The sequence below is a fragment of the Delphinapterus leucas genome, chromosome 10 (genome assembly GCF_059928025.1).
Source record: "Delphinapterus leucas isolate spDelLeu-1000000601 "Yukka" chromosome 10, BTC_Dleu_Yukka2, whole genome shotgun sequence".
NCBI classification, from domain to species: domain Eukaryota; kingdom Metazoa; phylum Chordata; class Mammalia; order Artiodactyla; family Monodontidae; genus Delphinapterus; species Delphinapterus leucas.
In genome coordinates, this window is record NC_143138.1 from 16,560,339 (window position 1) to 16,586,171 (window position 25,833).

The following is a 25,833-nucleotide window of genomic DNA, read 5'->3' on the forward strand; positions in this document are numbered from 1 at the left end:
TTTGATCTGTAGTTTTCTGGTAATGTCTTCTTAATTTTGGTTTCAGAGTAATGTTCGCCTCATAAAATGAGTTGGGAAGTATTCCTTCCTCTACATTTTGCTGGAAGAGTTTGTATAGTATTTCTATTATTTTCCCTTAAATATACCTAGAATTACCTAATGTATTAAGTGTAATTGTAAGATGGCCCCAGAAACTCCCTCATCCCTTCCCCCCTCATTAGGGTACATACTCTTTGTAATCCCTGGGACTGTTAATTTGATATTTGCTCTACCCTTTGGTTTCTTGGTTCTGCCCTCTGAGTCATTTTTCCTTGTTCATGAAAGCAGTTTCTCAAAAACGTTGTGGCTCTTCCCTGTATTTCACTGGAGTTTATTCCGTTAGACAAAAATCACATCAACAGATCTTTATGATATGATGCCTTCTCTACCTTAGCCCCCTGCTGAGAACTTTTCTTTGTATTTTTCCTCCTTGGAATTCCTGGAGCTTCTTTACTCTGCCCTGACCTCTTTCATCAGCTTTGGAAAATGTCAGCCATTCTCTCTCCAGGTATTTCTTTTGCTCCATTCTCTCTTTCTCTTCTCTTCTAGAATTTCAGTTATACATGTTATGAGATCCAATGTCTAATTTATCCTTTTCTATATTTTTCCTTCTTTGTTCTCTTTCTGTTTCTGGATGTTCTCTCCTCACCTCTTTTCTAGTTTCTTGCTATTCACAGTAGTGAACAGCAAGGTGAACAGCAACAGTAGCATGTGTGGTCCCTAGAGAAGCAGCACTGCTGTCCACCCATGGGGCTGCTGGAAATGCAGGCTCTCAGGCCCCACCCCATCCCAGACCTTCTCAGTCATTCTTCGTCTCCACATGATTTGTCTGTACATTAAAATTTATGAAGTGCTATTCTAGTTTACTAATCCTTTATTCATCTGTTTTTAATCTGCCATCAAACCCATAAATGGAATTTCTCATTTTAATTTTTTTACTTCTAGAATTACAATTTGATTCTTTTTTTTATAGATTCCAGTGTTCTAGTGAAGTTCCCCATACTTTGCTCTATATTTTTTGAACATATTTAATCGGTTACCTTAAAGCCCATACTGAATTCTCCAATATCTGGATCTAATGTTGGTTTGTTTGTATTGTCGTTTTTTTCTTGATTTTGATCATTTGTCTTCTCTTTCCATATACCTGATCATTTTTATTATATGACTACCATTGTTTATTTAAAAAAAAAAACTATACGGTCTAGACTGTAATGTATCTTCCTCTTGGAGTATTTAATTTTGCTTCTGCTAGACTCCAAGATAAGGACTGATTATTTGAATTGATCTGAGATTGATTTTTCAAACTAATTTTCAGCCTTTCTGAGGATTGGGTTATTTCTGGCTTGCCCTTACTTTTTGAAGGCAGGCAGGGGTGTGTTGGTTTTTAACACCTGACATTCAGCAGGAAGGGTTCTGATTTATAGCCTTTTCTGATTTCCATAGTGTAAATACTTCCACTCTTGCCAGTTTCAAATCACCAATGTGATATCACTGAACAGCACATGAAATTGGGAAGAGATGCACATAATCAACTCTGGTGAGCTGGTAAAAAGCCTGAGCCGACATACCACCCTAGTGGAGCTCTTCAGGATCTCAGCTGAAATCCTGTGCTGGTTAGCAGGGCCTTTTTTTACGGCAGGTCTTCCACTCTGATTTTTGTCTCTGCAGGATCATGAGAATGCTTCAGGCTCTGCATAGTTTCTCGGCCTCTTAGCTTTTACCTGGCTGCTCAGTCTCCCAGTCACTGCTTACAAATTAATAAATACCCAGAAGGGAAAAGTAGATCCAAATGTTGAGCTTCTCTCCAGGATCTTAGTTCCTCAGGTTCTCACTGCGTTGGTAGTTTTTTGATGTTCAAGCAGTATATATTATAAATTTTATTCACCTTTTCTAATTGTTCTTGGCAAGATCATTGGTCTGATACAAGCTGGTTTGCCTTAGCCAGAAGCAGAACTCATTGCGTAAGATCAGCTTTCAGATGCTTTTTATTTTGCTCTTTTATCTTTTAAACATAGCCCCTTAGCATCTTCCTGACATTTTTTTTAGCTTCTGTCACCCAATCCTGGCATAGCAGAACCATTTTTTTTTTTAGACTTTATATTTTAGAGCAGTTTTAGGTTCATAGCAAAATTGAGTAGAAAGTACATGGAGTTCCCATATACTCTGCCACACACACATACAACTTCCCCTGATATCAACATCCCACACCAGAGTGTGGTACATTGGTTACATCGATGAACCTGCATTGGGACATCATTATCACCCAAAGTCAGTAGTTTACATTTCAGTCTACATTCTTTACATTTGTGGAAATGTGTAAAAACATGTATCTACCATTATAGTATCGTACAGAATAGTTTCCCTTCTCTAAAAATTCTCTGTGCTCTACCTGTTCATCCCTCCCCTACCCCCCAACACCTGGGAACCACTGATTATTTTTACTGTATTCATAATTTTGCCTTTTCCAGAATGTCAGATAGTTGGAATCCTAGAGTGTTGTATCCTTTTCAGATTGGCTTATTTCACTTAGTAATGTGCATTTAAGGTTTCTCTATGTCTTTCTATGGTTTGATAGCTCATTTCATTTTAAAACAACAGAACTTTATTGTCTAACAGTTCTGAATACTGAAGTCCAGAGGCAGGCTTCCTCTGGACCACGTAGGAAAATCCTTCCTTGCGTCTTCCTAGCTTGGGGTGGTTTGCTGCTAATCTTTTTCCTTTGCTTGTAGCTGCCTTCATTGTCACATGGTATCCCTGTGTGTGTCTGTCTTCACGTGGCTATTTCTTGTAAGGACCCCAGCCATATTAGATTAGGGACCCGCCCTATTCCTCATCTCAACTCATTACATCTGCAGTGACCCTCTTTCCAAATAAGGCTGCATTTTGAGATTATGGGGGTTAGGACTTCAACATATCTTTTATGGCGGGAGATAACAACTCAATCCACACACTTCTCTAAATTTCTGTAATTATGCTCTAGGTAAAAACTAGCCTGGAAGAGTTTCATCTTTATAAAATTCAGAATCTTAAATAAAAGGAATTAAGTATTAATGATGAAACTCTTTGATGACCTGCCGTCAAAGAGAGGATATATCATGTGCATTGAATCTCCCTGGTTTTCCTAAATTTATCAAAAATTAACAACTCTCTACCCTAAGGTAGGTACTTTATGAAACTGCTTAGCAACTGGACGTCACTAAAACACTGCTACAAAATAGATATCCATTCTTTCTTACCTAATTTGTTTCCCATTTCCTTGCCTAAAAAATCAACAATGAAGATGGGCTCTAACCCCTTACTGGAAGAAGACCACAATATCAGTTACTTTCAAACAACACTTTTTATTCTGTCTTTAGAGCTCCTCTTAGTGAAAATGTATTGTTTTCTTAGGTATATTTTATTTCCACTAAAATCAACCCCCCCCAAATGTTCTTCTCCGATAAATGACATGAATAATTTCAGTATACTTTTCCCTTTCCCATAACTACGTTTACATGAATCCTAGTATTAATGTAAGTAAATCCCAGTGCTTTTCATGCTTTATAGTAGAGCTCTGATAAATGAACTAAATTTTGTGTATTTTTTAATCCTTTAAATCATCAAATGGATAAAAGCACCATACAGTTGAGTTTTGCATTTGCATAGGTGGGAGGGGCAGATTTTTTGCCAATCCTTTATTGCCTGCTGAAAAAAAAGTATAACCCTCTTAAATTGATAATGAAAATAACTTAGGCAATGTATTTTCATGATCGGGGTAGACTAAAATTTTTTTCTTAGCTTTTGCAAGCTTATTAATTTATAATATTTAATAGTGGAATCACTTAAGCTAATTGGGAGTGACCTTAGACTTTTAGATGAAAGGTCAAATTTGCATGTTTACATTTTCTATTTCATTGAGTCTTCCTTGAGTAGTCTTCATTAATCTTAAGTAATTCTATTAGTATTTTAAAATTATGGCTGAGGTTTTTAGTCTGCCTAGAAAAGGTAACTTAAGTTTAAAAAGTCATTTGATTCTTAGCTATCAATTCCAGACTTTGTTTTTAGAAAATTTTGATGAAAAATAATGAAGTTGTAATGAAATCTTTATTTTAAGAGGCCTATGACTTGAAAAAATAATTTTTAGGTGATGAGAGTAGCTTTGGAATTTTCATATTGGTTTAAAATGTTAAATTGTGATATTAAATCCACCTGCTTGCTTGTCTTACATCTTGGAACTAAGATAATGTCTTTAGATATATATTAGCACAAAAGAATCATAACTCACTTACCTGCAGTTTCGAGAACATTTACCCTAGGAATAATGAGGCCACAGTAGATGCTTCCTGCCTCAGCTCTGAGGAGTGTGGGTGCATGTTTCTGAGGCACCTGGAGGGCCATCCTTGAGATTGATCCAGGCAGCTTTGCTGAAACTGTCCCCAGTAGATTTCCCTGTGAGGGAGTGAATTTTTGCTGGAGGTATTCAAACCAAGGCCAGGTGACCGCTTGGAATAGATGTTGAATAAGAAATGTTCTTGGGCTTCCCTGATGGTGCAGTGGTTGAGAGTCCGCCTGCCGATGCAGGGGACACAGTTTCGTGCCCCGGTCCAGGAAGATCCCACATGCCGCGGAGCGGCTGGGCCCGTGAGCCATGGCCGCTGAGCCTGCGTGTCCGGAGCCTGTGCTCCACAACGGGAGAGGCCACAACAGTGAGAGGCCCGCGTACTGCAAAAAAAAAAGGTTCTTAAATCATATGCAGGTTTAAGAACAATGACATATAATGGCTCTCCCAAATTTAGCTGCCTATAAGTTCTTTAAAAAAGCAAAACAGAGAAATAAAGCAGATAGAAAGAGCTTTGTTACTTTCTCTAAATGTTTTTAAAAGCTTGTTGTTTCTGAGTATGATCTAAAGTTTAACAACTCAGTATTTTAGAGACTATCAAGTTGCCTTAATGAAAGGAATTCTGATATTTTTGCCTTACTTGATAGTATAATTACATTATTTACACAGTCTCTGATTTTCAAATTAAAGCTTTTCCTTGGGGGAGAGGTAAAATTATTTTCAAGAGTTTTTACTCTAGATTGTCCATTATACTTTATTCTAAATTGATTTCCAAACATATGTCGAGGGAAGCCCCTTTTCTCAAGATTATTTTTGTTTTGACTTCTCTTTTCAAAAGGAATATTTCGGGATTCTTACACGATTGTATTCGATTCTTCCAGTGAGTCTTTTTTTTTAATTTATTTTATTTTTATTTGTTTTTGGCTGCATTGGGTCTTTGTTGCTGCGTGTGGGCTTTCTCTAGTTGTGGTGAGCGGGGGTTGCTCTTCGTTGGGGTGCATGGGTTTCTCATTGTGGTGGCTTCTCTTGTTCCGGAGCACAGGCTCTAGGTGCGCAGGCTTCAGTAGCTGTGGCACACGGGCTCAGTAGCTGTGGCTTGCGGGCTATAGAGCGCAGGCTCAGTAGTTGTGGCTTGCGGGCTGTAGAGTTCAGGCTCAGTAGTTGTGACTCATAGGCTTAGTTGCTCCGTGGCACGTGGGATCTTCCCGGACCAGGGCTCGAACCCATGTCCCCTGCATTGGCAGCTGGATTCTTAACCACTGTGCCACCGGGGAAGCCCTCCAGTGGGTCTTTTAAGTTTCTTTTTTCTGGACATATCATTTCTCTTTTAATTTCCTCTTTTGGTAGAGTGTTTAGCGTGACCATAGTTTTGTTTTTAATAGATTTCAGCAGATCACTTAACAGAGTCTTTTATGATGACTGTAGTAACATTAGGAAGTAGGAGCTAGATTATAATCCAGAGAGGTGGCTGGGAACCTACTTCGTTTGAGTTTTTATACAGATGGTATTCGTTTAACAAATGGAGAATTGAATGATCTCTAAGGCCCCTTGAAACTCTTAATAATCTTTGATTCTCTATCATTTGGTTTTAAGGCCACCTTTCAAACCATGTTTAGAAATTTTAGGTGCTTTGTTTTTCTAGATCATCAGCCTAAATATGTTTTCGGCATTTCCCTATTCTTTCACCTTTTACTTTACTGTGAATCCAATGACTTTTTGTTTGTGTAATCAATAAATTGAATGACTTCTTCTTGAATGTGAACTAGGAATGTTAAACATAATAATTAAATTTGTTGATTGTATGGCTCAAAATGGCGGCAATGAGAACAGCTGTGGTAGAGAGAATAATTGGCCCCCAAAGATGTCCGCACCCTAATCCCCAAACCTGTGAATATGTTACCTTACAGAGTAAAAAGGACTTTGAAGATGTGATTAAGTTAAAGCATTTGAAATGGAGAAATTATTGTGGATTATCTGGGTGGGATCAGTGTAATCACAAGGGTTCTTGTAAGAGGAAGGCAGGAATGTTAAAGTTAGAGGGGGGGAGATGTAAGGCCAGAAGCAGAGATCGGAATAATATGCTTTGAAGTTCAAGGACAGGACCATGAGCTAAAAATGCACATGTCCTCTGGAAACTGGAAAAGGCCAGGAACAGATTCTCCCTTAGACACTCTAGAAGGAACACAGCACTGCCAGCACTTTGATTTTAGCCCATGAGACCCATTTTAGGCTTCTCACTCCCAAAACTAGGAAAGAGGTAGCACTAGTGAGACCGCTATTTATTTTTACTGCCACAGGTGGATTTTCTGTTTTTCTTTTTTGTTTCGTTTTGTTTTGTTTTTGAAAAGCTTGCTCCTGATTCCTCTCAGCCTAAATCATTCTTCAGAAAATCCCAACCTTCTCTCAGTGTATGATCACTGCTCCCCCTAATTTTCTGCCCTCTGACCTCTTGCCTGCCTGCCTGCCACAGAGAACTGCCTAACTTTTTATTAAGTCCTGATGTGACATTAACAAACTGAATTCCATTATCACATAAATCAGCTTTCGTGTAGTCAGACCCACAGGACTAGACACGTGTAGACTGTAACTCCAGGATGGAGCCATGTTATGTTCGGGATGGTAAAGATAGGAAAAGCACAGATTTTTGTTGATACCTGAAACCCTTTCTTATGACTCTTCTGTTAAATACAAGCCATTGTAAGAAAAAATCAGGGATGGCTATACTTTGGAACCATGGGTTTGTCTTGGGAATCCTAGTATTTCAAGTTTTCTAAAATAACCCAACTTTAGGACAATGAAGAGTCAGATATGATTTGAGAGCCTTGAGTTCACTGATAGCAGTCTGAATTTGTACTTCATCGTGACCTTACAGAAAATCTTTTTTTTTTTAACTTCTGTAGAAAAAAAATGCACTTAACTTGTTTCTTTTGATATTTTAATTTCCTGCTTTCATTTTGGCATTTATTTTTATCCTGCTTCTTTTATGAATTTATAATCACCAAAACAGTGGGAAGATATGTGGGTATAAGTTTGTCTCTCAGATGCTGAATGGTGGTGGGTATTAGGGTTGAGAAGGACTGAGTGAATTTATATTAAATAAAGGAATATAAATTCTATCCTTTGCAAAGTCATCTTTATTATATTTTAGTCTGACTTTTTCAGTGATGATTACATGCTTTGATTTATATAAGTTTCAGAAAAGTTAGAAGGATCTACATAATTCTTTTACGCCTTTTATATGAACTTGATTTATTAAAGTTGTAATATTCAATTTGAACTCACTTTTTATTACCTTAATAACAAGTTTAGAACTGAGTAGACTTTGGAGTAACTTCTAAAGATAAAGAACCTTATGATCTATCTTATTTCTTGACCTTATTTTTTACTGTGATAACTATGGTTCATTAATAACTCCATATTTATAACCTTCCAAGGGATTTATAAGTGTAGTTCCAAGTATTAGAGCTAATGTTAAATGTGTATTTAGGTCAACAGAATATATTTGGTAATTTAATATGACACTCTTTTCTAACTCCTGCCTCTTAGAATCATGTTTATTTCATAATTAAGGACTAACAAATCAAATATAAGCATTCAAATGGATAAAACTGTACTCTACTAATTACGTTCTGAGATCATATAATCTATGATGAATGTCCTGATTCTTTATTTTTGCTACTCATAATAAAGCACCTTTATAGAAGTGATATATAAGATTCAAAGGGCAGGGAAAAGAAACTTCCATTGTTTGAATGTAACACATGCCAGAATCGTATAGTCTGTGCCTTTCGTGTACTTTGTCCTGTGTTATTCTTCCAACAATACTTTCAGGTATCTGGTATTATTTTTTACTTTACAGATGAGTTAGCTGAGGCTCAGAGAAGTTAAGTAAACTCGCTAAGTAACTACTAAGTGAAACGCTGGAGACTTAGACTCCATTCTTTGACTCTTTGCTCCATGCTCTTTTTTTTTTTTAATAATTAATTTTTATTGGACTATAGTTGCTTTATAATGTATTAGTTTCTACTGTACAGCAAAGTGAATCAGCTATACATATACATATACCCCCTCTTTTTTGCATTTCCTTCCCATTTAGGTCACCACAGAAACTGAGTAGAGTTCCCTGAGCTATACAGTAGGTTCTCATTAGTTATCTATTTTATACATAGTAAACAGTAAAATAAGTATTTATCCCAGAAATTCAAAATAATTTTAGAACATTTCGACCAAAAAAGTGTTGGTTTCCAAAGTTGTTTTCTGTCATAGCAGTGATTTTTTTTTATTTATAGGCCCTAGAAATTTATTTCCTAAAAATGATTTTAAACTTTACAGAAAAGTTGTAAGATTATATCTCCAGTATACCCTTTACCAAGATTTATCAGTGTTTTTAACATTTTGCTGAATTTGCTTTCTTTCAAGCAACAGACAGAGACTTAGACATAGATTTTTCCCCTGAACAATTTCAGAGTAGATTACAGACAGACATCATGCCCCTTTACCCCTTAATATTTAGTGTGTGTTTCCCAAAAACAAGGATCTTATATATAATCACAATATTGTTAGCATATTCAAGAAATTTAGCACTGGTACTGTACTTTCCCTAATCTACAGTTCAGATTCCAGTTTTTTCAAGAATCCCAACAGTGTCCTTCATAGCTGTCATTTTTCTGATATGAGACTCAATTCAGAATCTTATATTTAATCTCTTTAGTCTTCTTTAATCAAGACAGTTCCTCGGATTTTCTTTCTTTTTTTTTTTTTTTCTTATTTATTTAGTTTCTGACCATATTGTCTATACTTGAAAAGCCTCTGGAAAAGAAAAGAGTTAAATATCAATTGGAATTAATCCTGAAATTAAAAAAGAAAAACTCACCAAAAGTCCCCATAATAGGCAGAATAATGGCCCCTCAAAGATGTTCACTTCCTTTTTATTTAATTTTATTTATTTTTTTATATAGCAGTTTCTTATTAGATTTTCTTTATATTCCATGACATATTGACAGTTTTTGAGAATACTGACCAGTTATTTTATGGAATGTCCCTCAATTGGGGTTTGAATTTTCCTCATGATTAAATTCATGTTATATATTTGGCCCTGTTAAACTAAATAAATGATGTTATGTCCTTCTCAGAATGTCACATCTGGAGACACATTATGTCTTTTTGCTCCTTATTGGTGATGTTAATTTCGATCACGTGGTTAAGGTGGTGTCTGGTTTCTTCACTGTGTACTTATCTATTTTTAGCATAAGAATGTTTACTCTCAAGTATTTAATAGGATCAAAGATAGGAAGAAAAAGCAGGCCTTGAAAAGTGGTTGAATTCCCACTTTCAATTTTATGATAGCTTGGACTGCTACAGTTATGTATTCTAAAGGGGTCTTCTCTGGTGGCACAGTGGTTAAGAATCCACCTGCCAATGCAGCGGACACGGGTTCAAGCTCTGGTCCGGGAAGATCCCACATGCCACAGAGCAGCTAAGCCCGTGCACCACAACTACTGAGAGCATGTGCTCTAGAGCCCGTGAGCCACAGCTACTGAGCCTGCGTGCCTAGAGCCCATACTCCGCAACAAGAGAAACCATCGCAGTAAATCCACACACCACAACGAAGAGTAGCCCCCGCTCACCGCAACTAGAGAAAACGCCCACAGGCAGCAACGAAGACCCAACAAAGCCAAAAATTAATTAATTGATTAATTATTGGGAAATATTTCTAAAAAAATAAAAGATTTTTCATTTCTTAGTTTAAATCTATTCTAAATCTTTCGATTTTTTTTCTATCAGTTTTGAATCCTTAGGCTACAATAGTTTTAAACAGGATACTTTATTTTTTCCCCTTTTTTAATTGACGCATAGTTGATTTACAGTGTTTTAGGTGTACAATGAAGTGATTCAATTTTATGTGTGTGTGTGTGTATATACTCTTTCTCAGATTCTTTTCCATTATAGGTTATCACAAGATATTGAATACAGTTCCCTGTGCTCTACAGTAAATTTTTGTTATTCGTGTATTTTATGTATGGTAGTATGTGTTTGTTAATCCCAAATTACTAATTTATCCCTCCCCCCAAACAAGACACTTTTTAAAATTTTTTTAAACTTTTTATTTTATATTGGAGTATCGTTGATTAACAATGTTGTGTTAGTTTCAGGTGTACTGCAAAGTGATTCAGTTATATGTGTATCTGTTCTTTTTCAAATTCTTTTCCCATTTAGGTTGTTACTTAATATTGAGTATAGAGTTCCCTGTGCTATACAGTAGGTCCTTAAACAAGATGCTTTAAATTGAGTGTGCAGTGACAGAGAGGGGAAACTAAAATTGGAAAGGCAGAAAATTTGTTTCATTGAAGTGCCTGTATATTTACACAGCAGTTAAGTACATGTAGAACTTTCATTCTCAAAAACTGTGCAGATCAAAAACTTGTGTGGATCAAGAGGAGCTAGGGAAATTCATGGGTGAAATATCTTTAACACTTAGGGGGAATTCACAGGTCATGAGTGACATATTTCTCCTGAAATGCTATGAGATTCACCACTCTATCGGGATGTTACTCAGTGTCAAAGTCATACTGTGGGAGTCAAATACTTTCCATGTACCTTGTATTCCTTTACTGTCTTTCCTCTGGACCTTCGTTATCTGTGAAGTCAAAAAGTGTCCTCTCAAACTACTTTCTGGGTGATTTGAACTTGTTATTTTAGGACAAACAAATGTGGAGGAAGAATCCTATATGTAAATTCCAGTTGGTGAGATTAAGTTATGCTTGATTCTACTTGGAATCAAGCCCAGAAACATATGATTGGAATCACTGGGGACATTACAGAGTTAATGCCAAGATCCAGTAATTGATGGATCTCTTCCCAACTAATTTGATATTAAATCTTAGAGAGCCCAGGAGCCCCAAGACCCCCCAGGGAGCAGCCCTTTTGGTTCATCTTATGCTATTAAAATGAAAATCAGTGAGTTCTTCAAAGGTCTAGAAAGGTTATGCAAATGGATAATTTGTCAGGTACCTGAAATCCTATTCCATTAGAGAACCTAAAGACCACTGTGAAGTAGTTTAATTTGATTTATCTTCTGTTAGCAGCCAGAGTTAACAGGGACAGATTGGAAGTTGAAAGAAGGCTCTCTGCCGGCACCTCTCATAAGTGTGATGTAACCACAGCAGGCATAGTGCCCATGATGACCAAAAACATGGCTCTGGGGAGTAATTTAAGTCTCTCGATCACTTTGGCAATCAGATCTGCTATTTTAAAAATTATAGTTAAAGCTACAGGTAGGATAACATTACTTAATCTATCTGGTATCAGATAAGCTTCTATATGCCAGGAACTGGGCTGGGTGCTACACGAGGTATCAAGATGATTCCTAGGCATTCCTTATTCTGAAATAGCATAATCCAGAAAGAAGAAAAAGATGGTGTAAATGGCAGTACTACAGGGCAGTGTGTCTTCACTGCTGTAAGAGTGATACAAAAGGCTGTTAACACTTAGAGGCTTGTGAGTGTGGTGATCAAGGTCACTGTCAGAAACTTTTAAGCTGAGGTTTTTGCTATATGAAAGATATTAGAAGTAAGGGACAAGATGTTTCTAGAAAATGATGAGTTAGATGAGTTTAGTTCTTCTAAAATGCAGGGTTATAGTAAATCATGAGAAGGACCTTTTAGAAGATGGATTGGGGCCAGTCAAGGGAATTCTGACTCTGTAATCACACCTAGACTCACAACCTTAGCCCCTGGGAACCTAGATAACAGTCACAAGCTGAGCCAGCAGAAGTACATCATCTGGGACTTCCCTGGCGGTCCAGTGGGTAGGACTTGGCACTTTGACTGCCATGGCCCAGGTTCGATCCCTGGTTGGGGAACTTAGATCCTGCAAGCTGCACAGAGTGGCCAGGAAAAAAAAGAAGTACATCATCTGTAGTTAGTAGGCAACATCTGCTGTTTGGATGTTTTTGAGCAGAGGAGTGATGCAATTTCAGCAATATTGTAGGAAGATGAAATTAGGAAGAATATGCAGGATGCATCCAAGTGGAGAAAGGCTGCAGGCAGGAATTGAGAGTGTAAGGAAATCGCGTTGCCATGAGGTGACAGAGGTCTAAGTGTTGGTGGTGAATTTAGGAGTAGACAGAAAAGAATGAACAAGAGAGACTTTACAGGAAGAATCTCTACGGCTTGTAAGCTAGAGGATGCTGGCAGCTTACACCTTGTATAATGTTCACCATGTACCAAGCACATTTTTGATGCTTTATGTGTATCGATGCATTTAATCTTCACAACAACCCTGGGTAGCGACTGTTCTTATCCCCATTTTACATTTGAGGAAACTGAGGCACAAAGGGTATAAGTAACTCACTCAAAGTCACACAGATAGTGGTGGAGTTAGGATTTAACACCAGGCATTCTGGCTCTGTACTCTGCTTCCTAGCCATGCTATCAGTAATAAATTATAGTGGCAAGGGAGAAAGAAAAGCAGTGCCTAAAATAAAGCTCTGACTTAATTAAAATACAGAATTCTCAATTTCTATTTTAAATGTATAGAATTTTAGAGCCAAATTTTTACTCATTTAAAGGCAAAATGCTTTAACCAGCGTGACAACCTTGAAGATGTAGGAATCTGTGCTCTGAGGCTTCACATGGTAAAATTATTTACCCAGTGTTTCACCCATGGAATAGATAATAGGGCCCAAATGGGTCAATGGGCAGCGGCCATAAGCAGACCGCAGTGCTGCTCTAGCTATCGTAAGGCGTGTCTGTAAGTGTTCAGGGTCAGAATCTGGCATTGAATCCCAGGCACCTCCCTTTGCCTTCCCAACAGTTGCCATGTTTTCTTTCACCCCCAGACCAGCTTCAGGTAAGACCCAGGGTTTAAACCCTTCATCGCTATGCCCAAACTCCTTTTTCACTTTGACTTTTTTGCTGATGTCTGTTGAAAACAGAAAAACAGAATGAAAACTTGGAGGAAGTTTACAAAGGTTAAAAAATACCATAGTCTCTCATTTTTAATTCTTAACTATCTTACTAGATCTAGATGTCGTTGTCCTAAACAAATATTTTTCAGGAAAGATTTATGTGTCTATCACTGATTAGGATGGTGTCCTGAATCTCTGTGACCTACTGACTCTCTTGCTTATGAACTAGTAAGGTGTTACTTAACTTGACCATATCTGTCCACTTATCCTTCCATAGGTCTTGTGGATTCTTTCTCTTCAGCACTTAAGCCTAACAAAACAATGAGTAGCATAAACAGCATGAAACTGTGGGCAATTTATGTGCTCAGTCTATCAAAGATTGAGCAAGTGATGCCAAACATCATTGGAAATAGGATGAGATGGGGAAAACGGTTCTTTATTAGAACTCTTCCAAGGGAGAGGGACTGTATGTGGGTTATAACTAAAGCTGTGAGAAGCCACCTGGAATGAGCCTTCAGACTCCCAAAGGATCTGCTTTGAACTGCCTCTTAAAGAGGGAGCGCCTGCTTCACTTCCTGTCTTTTGATTTGCCCAGTGGCGTGAGCAGGATAGGACACCACTCCCTGTGTTACTGTCTTCCACCCCCTCCCATCTGGTGCTCAGCTGGCCCTCTCAGAACATCAAACATGTCAAGAATATTGGCTTCCATGGACACCAACTGAGTAGTTTATAGGAGATTTTATCTATCTCTAATTCTAGGTCAGTGGTTTTTGAGAATCTGATGATACACACACACACATATATATATATACACATATATATAATATTTACTACACATACAGACATGCATATATGTATATACATATGCATTCTTCCCAGAAAAAAGCCAGTTTTCCCAAAAAGGTCAATGTTTTTGGAGTATATAAATATCCTAAAGCCATCCATAATAAGGACCAGTGTGCACAGTGATTTGTGTCACCTGAATGGCTTACTGCTGTCTCAGTTTACTTCCTGTCCACAGTAGGACATTTCCTCATAGATGGCAGGCACCAACAATGAATGACTGTTGAATGGAATGAAAGATTAAATGTAGACTGACCACATAATTGCTGGAGAAGCTGCATAAAGACACTAACTTTGATAAACAGGTTCATTCATGAGAAAAACATACTTGAACATCTGGTTAGTGAACATGCTTCATATAAAACCTAGCAGAGAAAAACAGGTCAAGAACAAAGATAGTACAGCACTTCTAGAATCTGGGCTTACAGAGATCTGAGACAGAACGAAAAAGAGACCATTATAAGATTTGTACAATATGACCTGAAACTGGAAAAGAATTCATAGAAGCAGCTTATAAATAACATTTAAATGTAATTGAAACAACGCACATGATCTACAGGTTAAATAATTGGTTAGATGTTTTTTGTTGTTATTGTTTTGGGTTTGGGGAGGTATGGGAGTTCTATCAGAATGTAATCATCACTTATAATGAAAAAAGTACTGCCCGATTCCAAACAAACAACTTAAAAACACAGTTATAGAATATAACTTGTTTAAAAGTTCGGAACTATATACCTTCATCATTTACTAATTTCTGTCATTAATGTTAGGCTCTCCAATACTGTTTTTTTGGGGGGCAACTGAAGCTGTGTTACTAAGAGTCTTGAAAATTAATGATATAAAGCATGTTAAATAATAGCTTCTACATTGTGGATCCTGAATTACACACTATGCAATCTTACAATATATTGTGCTTCTGGAAATTAAAATTATAGCATTAACTTTCCTTGATTTTTTAAAATAATGAAACAAGAAAAGGATAAACTGGCCTTCTTTATGAGGTCAGTAGGTGGTGAGATGAATGTTCTAAAATTCCCGTACCTTGAGGAGATTCTAAAAGAATCTGAAGTTGTGCTGGCGTTTCTTGGCCTGGGTTAGTCCATCATAGGCTTCAGAGGGTCTGGAAACCAGCTGAAGTTGTGTGGAGCAGTGGAAGAGTCTATAAGTATTTTTTTTTCCCTGGAGGAGGAATTCATTGGTTTTCGTTAGATTCTTTTTCTTTTTAATAATTTTATTTTATTTATTTATTTTTGGCTGTGTTGGGTCTTCATTGCTGGGTGCGGGCTTTCTCTAGTTGTGGAGAGCGGGGGCTACTCTTTGTTGCGGTGTGCAGGCTTCTCACTGCTGCGGCTTCTCTTGTAGCGGAGCACGGGCTCTAGGCACACGGGCTTCAGTATTTGTGGCTTGCGGGCTCAGAATTGTGGCTCATGAGCTGTAGAATGCAGGCTCAGTAGTTGTGGCGCATGGGCTTAGTTGCTCCACGGCATGTGGGATCATCCCGGACCAGGGATCGAACCTGTGTCCCTTGCATTGGCAGGCGGATTCTTAACCACTGCGCCACCAGGGAAGTCCCCATTAGATTCTTAAAGGGATCCTATTCCACAAAAGGTGAAGAACCAATCATCTGTTAATATCTCAGTTTAAGAAAACATTTTAATATAGGTACTTTTTTTAATAACCTGTGTTTAAAAAAATTCAGCTGAGTAAAATTTAAGTATCTTGTTGGCTTTATTCAGTAATTCATGAATTGGGCAGCATCCAGTCTAGCAGATTGAGAGGTGGTCTGAGGAGCTTACAATATGAAGGACTTTAATAGGCAGAAGAGAGCAGGACAAGGAAGTTTTACTGGGCAAAAAGGCAGATTGGTTATTGCAAGGTTACTTTCCTTACAACGGATGGCAGGGGCCTATCAGGCAGATGACCTCACTAATTCAGATCAGGTGATTTCTGATTCACTGGTTCAATATTCCGTTTCTGGAAGAGCTGAAACTATAAATAAGTCTTGGTTTGCTGACATGAGACTTAGCACAGACTACTCCATTTTGGGCCTGTTGCCTTGTTTTTAACACCTGTTTAATTGTTAAAATTATCAATGCTTAGTAATCTTTTAATCTTGAAGGCCTGGAAAGTGAACAGTTTAAAAGATTAAACAAAAATATTATTTAAAAATAAACTTCTGGGGCTTCCCTGGCGGCACAGTGTTTGAGAGCCCGCCTGCCGATGCAGGGGACGCGGGTTTGTGCCCTGGTCCAGGAAGATCCCACATGCCGCGGAGCGGCTGGGCCCCTGAGCCATGGCCGCTGAGCCTGTGCGTCCGGAGCCTGTGCTCCGCAACGGGAGAGGCCACAACAGTGAGAGGCCCGCGTACTGCAAAAATAAACTATAAATAAATAAATAAATAAATAAACTTCTGTTTTCTGGTTTTTAGAAAAGATAACATTCCCGTGCCTTAAAAACTGTGCTTTCAGGCCCAGTCTTCCGTGGTAGACCCCATGTCAAGCACTCAGGTCTGATATAAGGGACCCAAGTAACCAGACATAAGGACTTAAAACTTAATACTCTCCCATATATATATTTTTAACATCTTTTTTGGAGTATAATTGCTTTATACTTTATAATTGTGTTAGTTTCTGCTTTATAACAAAGTGAATCAGCTATACATATACATATATCCCCATATCTCTTCCCTCTTGTGTCTCCCTCCCTCCCACTCTCCCTTATCCCACCCCTCTAGGTGGTCACAGAGTCTCCAATATTTTTTAAGTGTGGGATTGAAGGTTTTTGCCAGCCCTAACTTGTAATCACGAGGACTGCCTTTATGATCTTTTTCTCTCAATTCATTCAGCACTGTATGTATTAGGTTCCTATGTGCGTGACACTGCAGTGATGCACAATGTGGCCAGGATGCTCCTCTCACGGTGCACAGGGAGGAGAACAGCAAACAAAAGTTGGCAAAATACCAGAGAGTATGTAGCAAATTAAAATAGATTAATAGAATCAGTAATGGCTGAATGGATCCTTTGTGATCCAAAGGCCACAAAGTTATCGCCTCTGTGGAAGTGATAAATGAATTCAGATCAGAATAGGCAGTCAGCCTTGTCAAGATTCTAGGAAAGAAGATTGTAGGCAGAAGGAATATCTCACCCAATAGCCTTTGAAAGGGATGGCGTGGGAAACAAAGAGGAGAGCGATGTGGCTGAAGTATCGTGGTGAGGCAGAAACTTGTAGGAAATGAAGTAGGTGAGGTGGACAAGGGTCAGATCATGTCAAACTTGATAAGCCAGGGTAAGGGATGTGAAGCAGGAGAAGCCATAAATGTAATACTAATTCTGTAAAGTAAGATTTGAGAATACTGGAATTCTTTGCTTTTGAACATAGATACAACCAGCTGAAATTGAAATTTCTACGTGAATTGAAGTAATGGTTAGAAAACAGTAGCTAACATTGTTTTCCAATGTTGTTGTACACCGTGCCTGTGTGAAAGTCATCATCATTCTTTGACTTTATGGAGATATATATCTAGTCATTTATGAAGGAAATTTATGAGGGTCTCATATATTTGTAACTATAGCTACACAGACATTTGTTACACTTTAGCTTGTGATAAGATAATAAATACAAGTGATATGATTGAACTGTCCCAGTTACATTAATTGCAAGACTCATTAAGAAGTTTGCAAGCCGATAATAGGAGCTATCATTTATTGAGCGATTACTATATGCAGACGCTGTACCAAGCGTTTTATTGACATTTCATCTTACCTTTATGGCTGTCCTACAAGGAATGGTATGTATATTAAGAGTATAGGTTAAGACTGTCTGTAAGTGCCAGCTAGACCAAAAGGGTAATAAGCACAACTGTAACACCTTTGATTGTTTTTTTTATAACCAGAACACAGTTTCTTCTCTCTTTGAGCACAATCTTCAGAGAACACAGAATCTGTTGTGTTTGGAACAACAAAGAGCTGTAGCATGCAATTTTCAAATGCCCTTTGCCAGTAGAGACTGACCTTATGCATTATGGCATTTATTTACTCATGCACAGCCTCTAGAACAAAAGAATACTACTAGTGTATATATTAAAGAAACATAAACAGGGACTTCCCTGGTGGCACAGTGGTTAAGAATCCGCCTGCCAATGCAGGGGGCATGGGTTTGATCCCTTCTCCAGGAAGATCCCACATGTTATGGAGCAACTAAGCCCATGAGCCACAACTACTGAGCCTGCACTCTTGAGCCCGCGTGCCACAACTACTGAGCCTGCGCACGTAGAGCCCATGCTCCACAACAAGAGAAGCCACTGTAATGAGAAGCCCGTGCACCACAACAAAGAGTAGCCCCTGCTCACCGCAACTAGAGAAAGCCCGCGCACAGCAATGAGGACCCAACACAGCCAAAAATAAATTAATTAAATTCATTAAAAAAAGAAAAGATACACAAACAGAATACATACAAATCAGGTGAAGTGTGTACAGAACGTGTGTATTTCGAATAACTATTGTGTCACTGAAATTGCCAGGCACAAATTTAGTCTTGCCATTTTGTTCACACACTGGGGAAAAATTAGTTTGTTAAATGTTTCGTGTAACTGTACTTGTTTTACCAAGCTGGAAAGTTGGAGATTTTTAATTCTAGTTTTCATTACCTGAATATCAGCCTATGTTTTTCATATGGTATGTGTAGTATCTCACGACTGGAGTTTGCTTTGTTTTATAGTATCTGTACTCCTTGTATTTTTCAAGCACTATTTTGAAAACAGCTGATGTATTTCTCCATTAAAAACACAATAAAAATAAACAAGAAAAACGTAAAAAAAAAATTTCTAGCATTATCTAAAACTTCTTCACTTTTATACAGTGGATTCTAATGTTAGATTATCATTTACTATGTTCTTTACATTGCTTCTTTTGTAAAAGAAGTTTATAAGTTATGTGTATATGTGTACACTAAGTGGTTTAAGGGTGTTTTTTTTAAGAGTACTAAAAATTTTTCAAAGGATAAGTTTGGCTTCAAGTTTGAAAAGAAAGTTCAAGACAGATATAATTTCATACTGTCCCAAATCCTACTAAAACTACAGCGCAGAGATTTTTATTTTAGGCGTTATTACCCCACAAGGATAAAGAAAACAGAAGAAGCAACAGCAAAGTTGCTGTGACAAGGAGATAGACAGTTGACAACTAACCTCGCCACCCCAGGGAAACCTAAATACCTACCTGGTGGGGAGGAAAAGCCCAAATCCAAACTGATAATCAACTTAATGCATACCAGAGAATTCTTTTTTTTTTTGGCCGCACCTCACGGCATGCGGAACTTCCCCAACCAGGGATCGAACCTGTGCCCCCTGCAGTGGAAGCGCGTTGTCTTAACCACTGGACCACCAGTGAAGCCCCACAGAATTCTTAAGTGGCCCAAGAATTGGCTGGCACCTCTGGAAGGGAGAATGAGGCAGGAAGGGAGATGACTAAAATGAAGAAGATTGTTTGACAACAATTTAAGAAGCAGTGAGATTTCTCTATTTCCTCCCCAACTAAGGCTTCCAGGTAACATCCCTTCACCTACCCTGACAGAAGTCGGGAGGCTTATTCTCTGAAGGAGATATGTGTTAGAGTTCTTTAGAGAAAGAAAGCCAGCAGGATGTGTATGTAGACACACACACACACACACACATATATATATATATGGAGGCTGAGAAGTCCCAAGATTGGCAGCCCGCATGCTGGAGACCCAGGGAGCCGATAAGTAGTTCCAGTTCAAGTCCAAAGGCTTGAGAACCAAGAGGGCCAGTGGTATAAGTTCTAATCCTAAAGCTGACGGATTCAAGACCCAGAAGGAACCGATGTTAAAGTTCAAGTCCAGAGGCTAGGAAAGACCAATGTCCCAGCCCATCCAGTCAATGCCCCAGCCCATCCAGTCAATGTCCCAGCCCATCCAGTCAATGTCCCAGCCCATCCAGTCAATGTCCCAGCCCATCCAGTCAGGCAGGAGGAGTTCCCCCTTACTTAGGCTTTTTGTTCTGTTTGGTCTTCAAGTGACTGGATAAAGCTCACCCACATTAAAGGGAGCAAATCTGCCTTACTCAGTCTACCAATTCAAATGTCAGTCTCATCCAGAAAACCCTACAGACACACCCAGAATAATGTTAGCCAAATGTCAGGGCACCCCATGGCCTAGTCAAGTTGACACATAAAATTAATCATCACAGGGAGATGCAAGGTCTCTGGACTGGTGGCCACGGGGCACAGTTGAGGGTAAAGAAGATTCTGTCAGTATATGGACATCACATGTCTCTTTGTTCATTTAGCAGGTAGAATGCCGGCAGTCATACCTGCCTCTACCTTCCCAGCAAGAGTTTGGAAGAGTTTCTTTGGGAAACCTGACCAGTCCAAGACTTAAAAGATGTTGACATCAGAAGTTCCAGAATTAAACAGTCTAGCCAGATCATCCTATAGTAAGACATTGACAAGCCCGGGCATAGGCTCAGAAGTTTCAGTCAGCTTTTTAGTCCCTGTATCAGTCTCCTAGGACTGTCATACTAAATTCCACAGACAGCGTGGCTTTAAACAGCAGAAATTTATTTCTCACGGTTCTGGAGTCTGGAAATCCAAGATCAAGGTGCTGGCAGGGTTGGTTTCTGGTAAGACCTCTCTCCCTGGCTTGTAGACGGCCACCTTCTCACTGGGTCCCAACATGTTCTTTTCCCTCTGAGTGTGCAGAGAGAGGGTTTTCTATCTCTTCTTCTTATAGTCCTATTGGATTAAGGTCCTGTTCTTATGACCTTGTTACCCTTAATTACTTCCTTAAAGGTCCTAGCTCCAAATGCTGTCACATTGAGAGTTAGGGCTTTGTCGTATGAATTTGGGGAGAGACACAGTTCAGTTCATTATAGTACTTTACTCTTAAACTTGAATAGGCAATCAAAGATTACCAGACAGCTGAGGAAAGCCATTAACTGACATGAAGAATAGGGCCAAAGCAAACAAACAGAAGTGGGATGAGAGAAAGAAAAAAAAAAAAAAAAAGACACAGGACTATGCAGGGAGAATAAAACTTTTTAAAAAATCCTTGCTATTCTCAGAGAAATGAGAGAAGGTATTATATTCCTGAAACAAGATCAGGATGCCAAAAATAAAGATTTAGAGAGCAAGAAATATTTTTAGAAATTAAAAGCATGGTAGCAAAATGAAAAATTCAGTAGAATTAGAAGATAAAGTAGAAGAAACCTCCAGAAAGCAGAACAAAAGGAAACAAGATAGAAAATAGTAGGGGAATAAAAGGAAAATTAGAGGACCAATCGAGAAGGGTCCAACATTCAAATAATAGGAATTCCAAAATAAGTGGACAGAGAAGGAAGGAATTGTCAATGAAATAAGTCAAGGATATTTCCTATGACTGTAGGACATGAATTGCCAGACGGAAAGCCATCACCCTGAGCCCAGCAGTATGTATGAAAAATAGACTAAGACAAGAGAGAAAATCCAAGTCAAATTCAAAGGATCCGGAATCAGAATGGCTTCAGACTTCTTAGTGGCACCCAGAAAACAAATGAATGATGCCTTCTCAATTCTGAAGAAAAATGTTTCCCATCCTAGAATTTAATATCTCACCAAAGCATCAATCAGGTTCCAAGATAGCGCTTTTTCAGGAGGCTTTTAGAGAATTTGGGGGCATCATCAAAACAAGAGTATGCTGAGAAAAGATATAAGATAAAGGAACAGACAACTCAACACAGATGAGAGGCAAGCAAAATCTCCAGGACAATGGTAAATGAGAGAGCCATGAATCAGAGCTGGAGAGAAACCGGACTAAATATTTAGTCTGAGGGAAAGACTTGGAAGAAGACGAAAAGGATAGAGTATGAAAAGGATAGTGTGAATGAACTTCTTGAAGAGTGACTTAGATAAGTGGAAGAGAATTGGGGATTGAATTAGCAATAAGCACATAGAAAATTAAGCAAATGAGGAAAGTGACCTTTTCTTTAAAACTCCAGAGAAAACAAAATATACATGAAAGGAAATATAATCATAGTTGTTACATAGCTGAATTCTAAATGGCATGTGTGTGATGTCATCATATCAGGAAGTGGGGGTGGGAAATGTACAAGTAAATGGGGTGGGCAGGGGAAGGTATGAAAGCTCATCTTCCATAGTGAGAAATCAATACATAGTATTTAATACTAAAAAATTAACAATAGCAATAAAGATATGTTATTTAGCAATATGATAAAAGAAAGGATAAACTTAAAAGAGTTGAAAAGTAGTTACTTCTAAGGAAGCAAAAATAGGAAAGGGCAGCTGGGAAACTGTTGAGGTTGACTCTTTTAGATGTATGTGTGTGTAAGTGATTTTGGAAAACAACTGAAAAGATAAGCAAATGTCTCGGGGAGGTTAGGATTAAGAGAGTTGCTAGAACCAAACAACATACACAAAAAAGAGATTACATCAAGGTGAACTCTCCAACCTAGAAACTTGCTGAGGTGCACGTGAGTATAAAGAGTTAGGAAGATGCTGGCACTGGAAGAGAAAAAGAACTACGAAGAACATATAGCATCCCTCTACAACTAATATGTTCATAAAGAACTTCCGACATTGCTCTGGAATTTTTTTTAAAAACAATGAAGTTTATGGTCATTTGCTCTTGGTGATAGAGGAAGCCAGTATATCCAGTCACAGGGTGAAGGGAAGGCGGCTAATTGCTGTTAAAATGCGTGGAGTGTTCAGTAAATCTTTGAGTGGATGGATGAATGCTTATCATTGAACTATAGTTATGAACACTCTGAAAATATAAAGCACTATATAAATGTCAAAAAAGGGGTTTGGACTTTGACATTGATTAAAGTTACGTTAAGCATAAATCCTTTAAAATCATCATAGGTAGTTCATTGAGCTTTTTCTAAGATATTCTTGTCCTTTTGCATTGTAAACATTCATGTATGTTTAAACCTACAGGCTTTTTTTTTTTCACCTTAGGATCATCTCCCAGTGAAAAAGCAGAAAGCACACAATAGTCACAATAAGTGAATGTCAGGGTCTTCTCACTTCTTAGCTCTTCCTCTTTGGAGAGAAGAAAGAAAGAGAGGCAAGAGATGAGAAATTGACAGGGACACGAGAGCCTTATCCCAAGGCTGAGGAGGAAGGCCTACTCTGAGCCCTGAGGTGGTGGGCAGAGGCCTCCTAAGAATAGAGAGCCTGGCTGATGGGATAACAGTCCTACAGCCTCCAAGGAGGTCTGGGATCCTGGACTTAGTAGAAGCATCGTGTTCTGCCCATTTTCTCATTACTTAAAATGATCAGGCCTGTCATTTGGTACAGAAACTTACCCTCTCTGGGTATTTTTTCCTGCTTGTGTGAACATGGATTAATTTCTTTGAAAGCTATTATGTAACATGAATTATGTTTAGCCGGAGCTGTCTGAAGTGTTGGAATGGGCACAGGGCAAACCTCAGCCACTTTATGTTCCTCCTGTCTTGCTCTTTTTCTAATTTCCTAGGCCTCTACAGCCCACCCACCCACCCTGCACCGTCCTTGCCAGTGGCTGAAAATATTGCTTGGCTTAGAGCCAGCCTCAGAAACTTTCATCCACTGGCTGTTTGCCTAGTAACCTTGCTCTACAACATAAAAAAAAAAATCGACTGATTTCTGAAGTGACATGAGGATGAGAGAATGGAGAAGATTGAGCTGTATATTAAATTGTCTTCTGGTTATCAAATAAAGACTCTCTGTCATAAAGGCCAAAGATAAAAAAGAAAATGTGTATGTTTAATACATGGAACAAAAATAAGTCTATTTTTGACGTAGTACTAGAGGAGAAAATAGGTCAAAAAGCCCAGCCACCCCTGAAATGAATTTTAGACTCTTATTATTGATGTGATGGGGCAGAGAGAGATATCAGTGATGGTCGAGTTGCTGATAGAAGTGATTTTTTTACAGTAGGTGCTAAATTAGATGTAGAAAGTAGGAGCGTTATCAAACCTACATTGTCATGTGTGACCTTCCAGGTCCCAGTTGTGGAATCATAATAAAAACGAGTTGTGGGCTTATCTAGCGATTCAGCAGTAACTGGCACAGAACAATTTTCAAGCTTCTCTTCAAATGGGGTGATACCAGAGGTTATTTGGGGTCATGAAAGAGATGTATTGGTTTTGATCAGTTTTTAGAACTGTAGAGCCGCTTATCTGTGGGTCAGAGAAATTTCGTTTCCTCCATTCTTTTTTCATCATTTTCCCCCTTGGGTGCGATGTGGATTAGCTTCTGGAAGCCAGGATGAGGCTCTGAGCGTTAATAGAGTTTGTGCAGATCCAGACTGTACAACCCTATGTATTTCACAATGTTGGGCTCCAAGCTCATTGAACGTTAGATTTAGTAAAAGCATGTTACCATCTCTCTGTAAATGAAAGGAAGAAAAGTATTTAATGACAATACAGAAGGACATAGGACTCCAGGACACTAATTAGAAAAACCCACCCCGCATTTATTTTATCCACTCACAAAATATTATTCTCTCATAGTTACATCTCTAATATGACTTACTATTTTTACTTTTTTCCAATTATATAATTTGTCCTTACTAAAACAGTTTACAGGCATCAGACGTTGTAACAATAATAAGTAGAAAAAAGTTAAATAAAACCATTTGTCCCTGCCCTCTCCCTAATTTCAAGTAGTTTATAGCATAGTAAACCTTTGAAGGTAAAAATAAAGACGGTGTAGCACATAGATGGCAGCAGATTTGTTCCCTCCATGGTTTGCTGGGTTGTGGTGATGAGCCAGACTTCGAGAGTTTTGACAGTGTAACTGGTAATTCTAAAATACTGCGGTGAGAATAGTTGTCACATGTTAAAGGAATTTTTTAAATTTTAGAAATAACAGTGAAACCTCTCATGCATTGGTAATGTTTATATGTATGATTGGTCTAGAAATTCTAAAATTGTGTGAAAACAAATTTTACAGGAATCAGATTAAACCCAGTTTTCTTTCCTTTGTCAAACTGCTTAGCTTCAGATTAACCACAGGGACAGGGTGGGGGAGATGGAGGACCTCGGTGGGGAGGTAATATTTATTCTTGCACAATCAGGTGTTTGGGGGTACGTTATAAAAGCTAGTATCAAATATATGGATAGCAAATCAGTTATCTGACTATATTTTGAACTGTTATTGGTTGTTTTATTTACCTATTTATTTTTAAGGTAAGAGTAATCCATGACTTAACAGCTGTTGACTTTGTCCTTTCCTAATATTTTTCTACCTGGCAAAAGATACTGGTGATGTCATTCCCCTATCCTGTATATAACTTGTCAGAGAAAGGAGCAAGCATTTATGAGAATGCAGACGTGCTAACACAAAAAAGTTGTGCATATATATAAGTTGACTCAAAAGCGGAATACCGTGGAAATAAGTTTCAAATTCTGGAGTTTTTACGATTATCATCTTAAAGTACCATTTATAGTTATAAAAATAATTCTATCCAACATAAAATAAATTTGCATTTGACTTAGTAATCTGTGTACAAACCATAAACAGGTCATTCATTAGCACAGCCACTTAATAAGCAGTGTTACACCCAATGTTAATACCCAGAATTTTTGCAATTCATTTAGCAAACATTTGGTTACTGTGTTCCTGGTTGTGATTAAGTGTGGTAATTATTTCTCCCGCTAGTTTATAAGTTCTGTTGAGTCCCGTGGCCTCATCTGACTTGCTGTCTGTCTTCACCGGTGCTTAGTATGGCC

At 38.3% G+C, this 25,833-nt stretch overlaps 1 protein-coding gene and 1 non-coding gene across 2 annotated transcripts in view; both read left to right on the forward strand.

The window, feature by feature from the left end:
• Nucleotides 1–25,833, forward strand: part of CDKAL1 (CDKAL1 threonylcarbamoyladenosine tRNA methylthiotransferase) — a 648,803-nt gene that overhangs the window by 482,571 nt on the left and 140,399 nt on the right. The gene's annotated exons all lie outside the window — the stretch shown is intronic.
• Nucleotides 12,147–12,218, forward strand: TRNAQ-UUG (transfer RNA glutamine (anticodon UUG)). Its single transcript has one exon. It is a non-coding gene; the product is annotated as a tRNA-Gln (tRNA).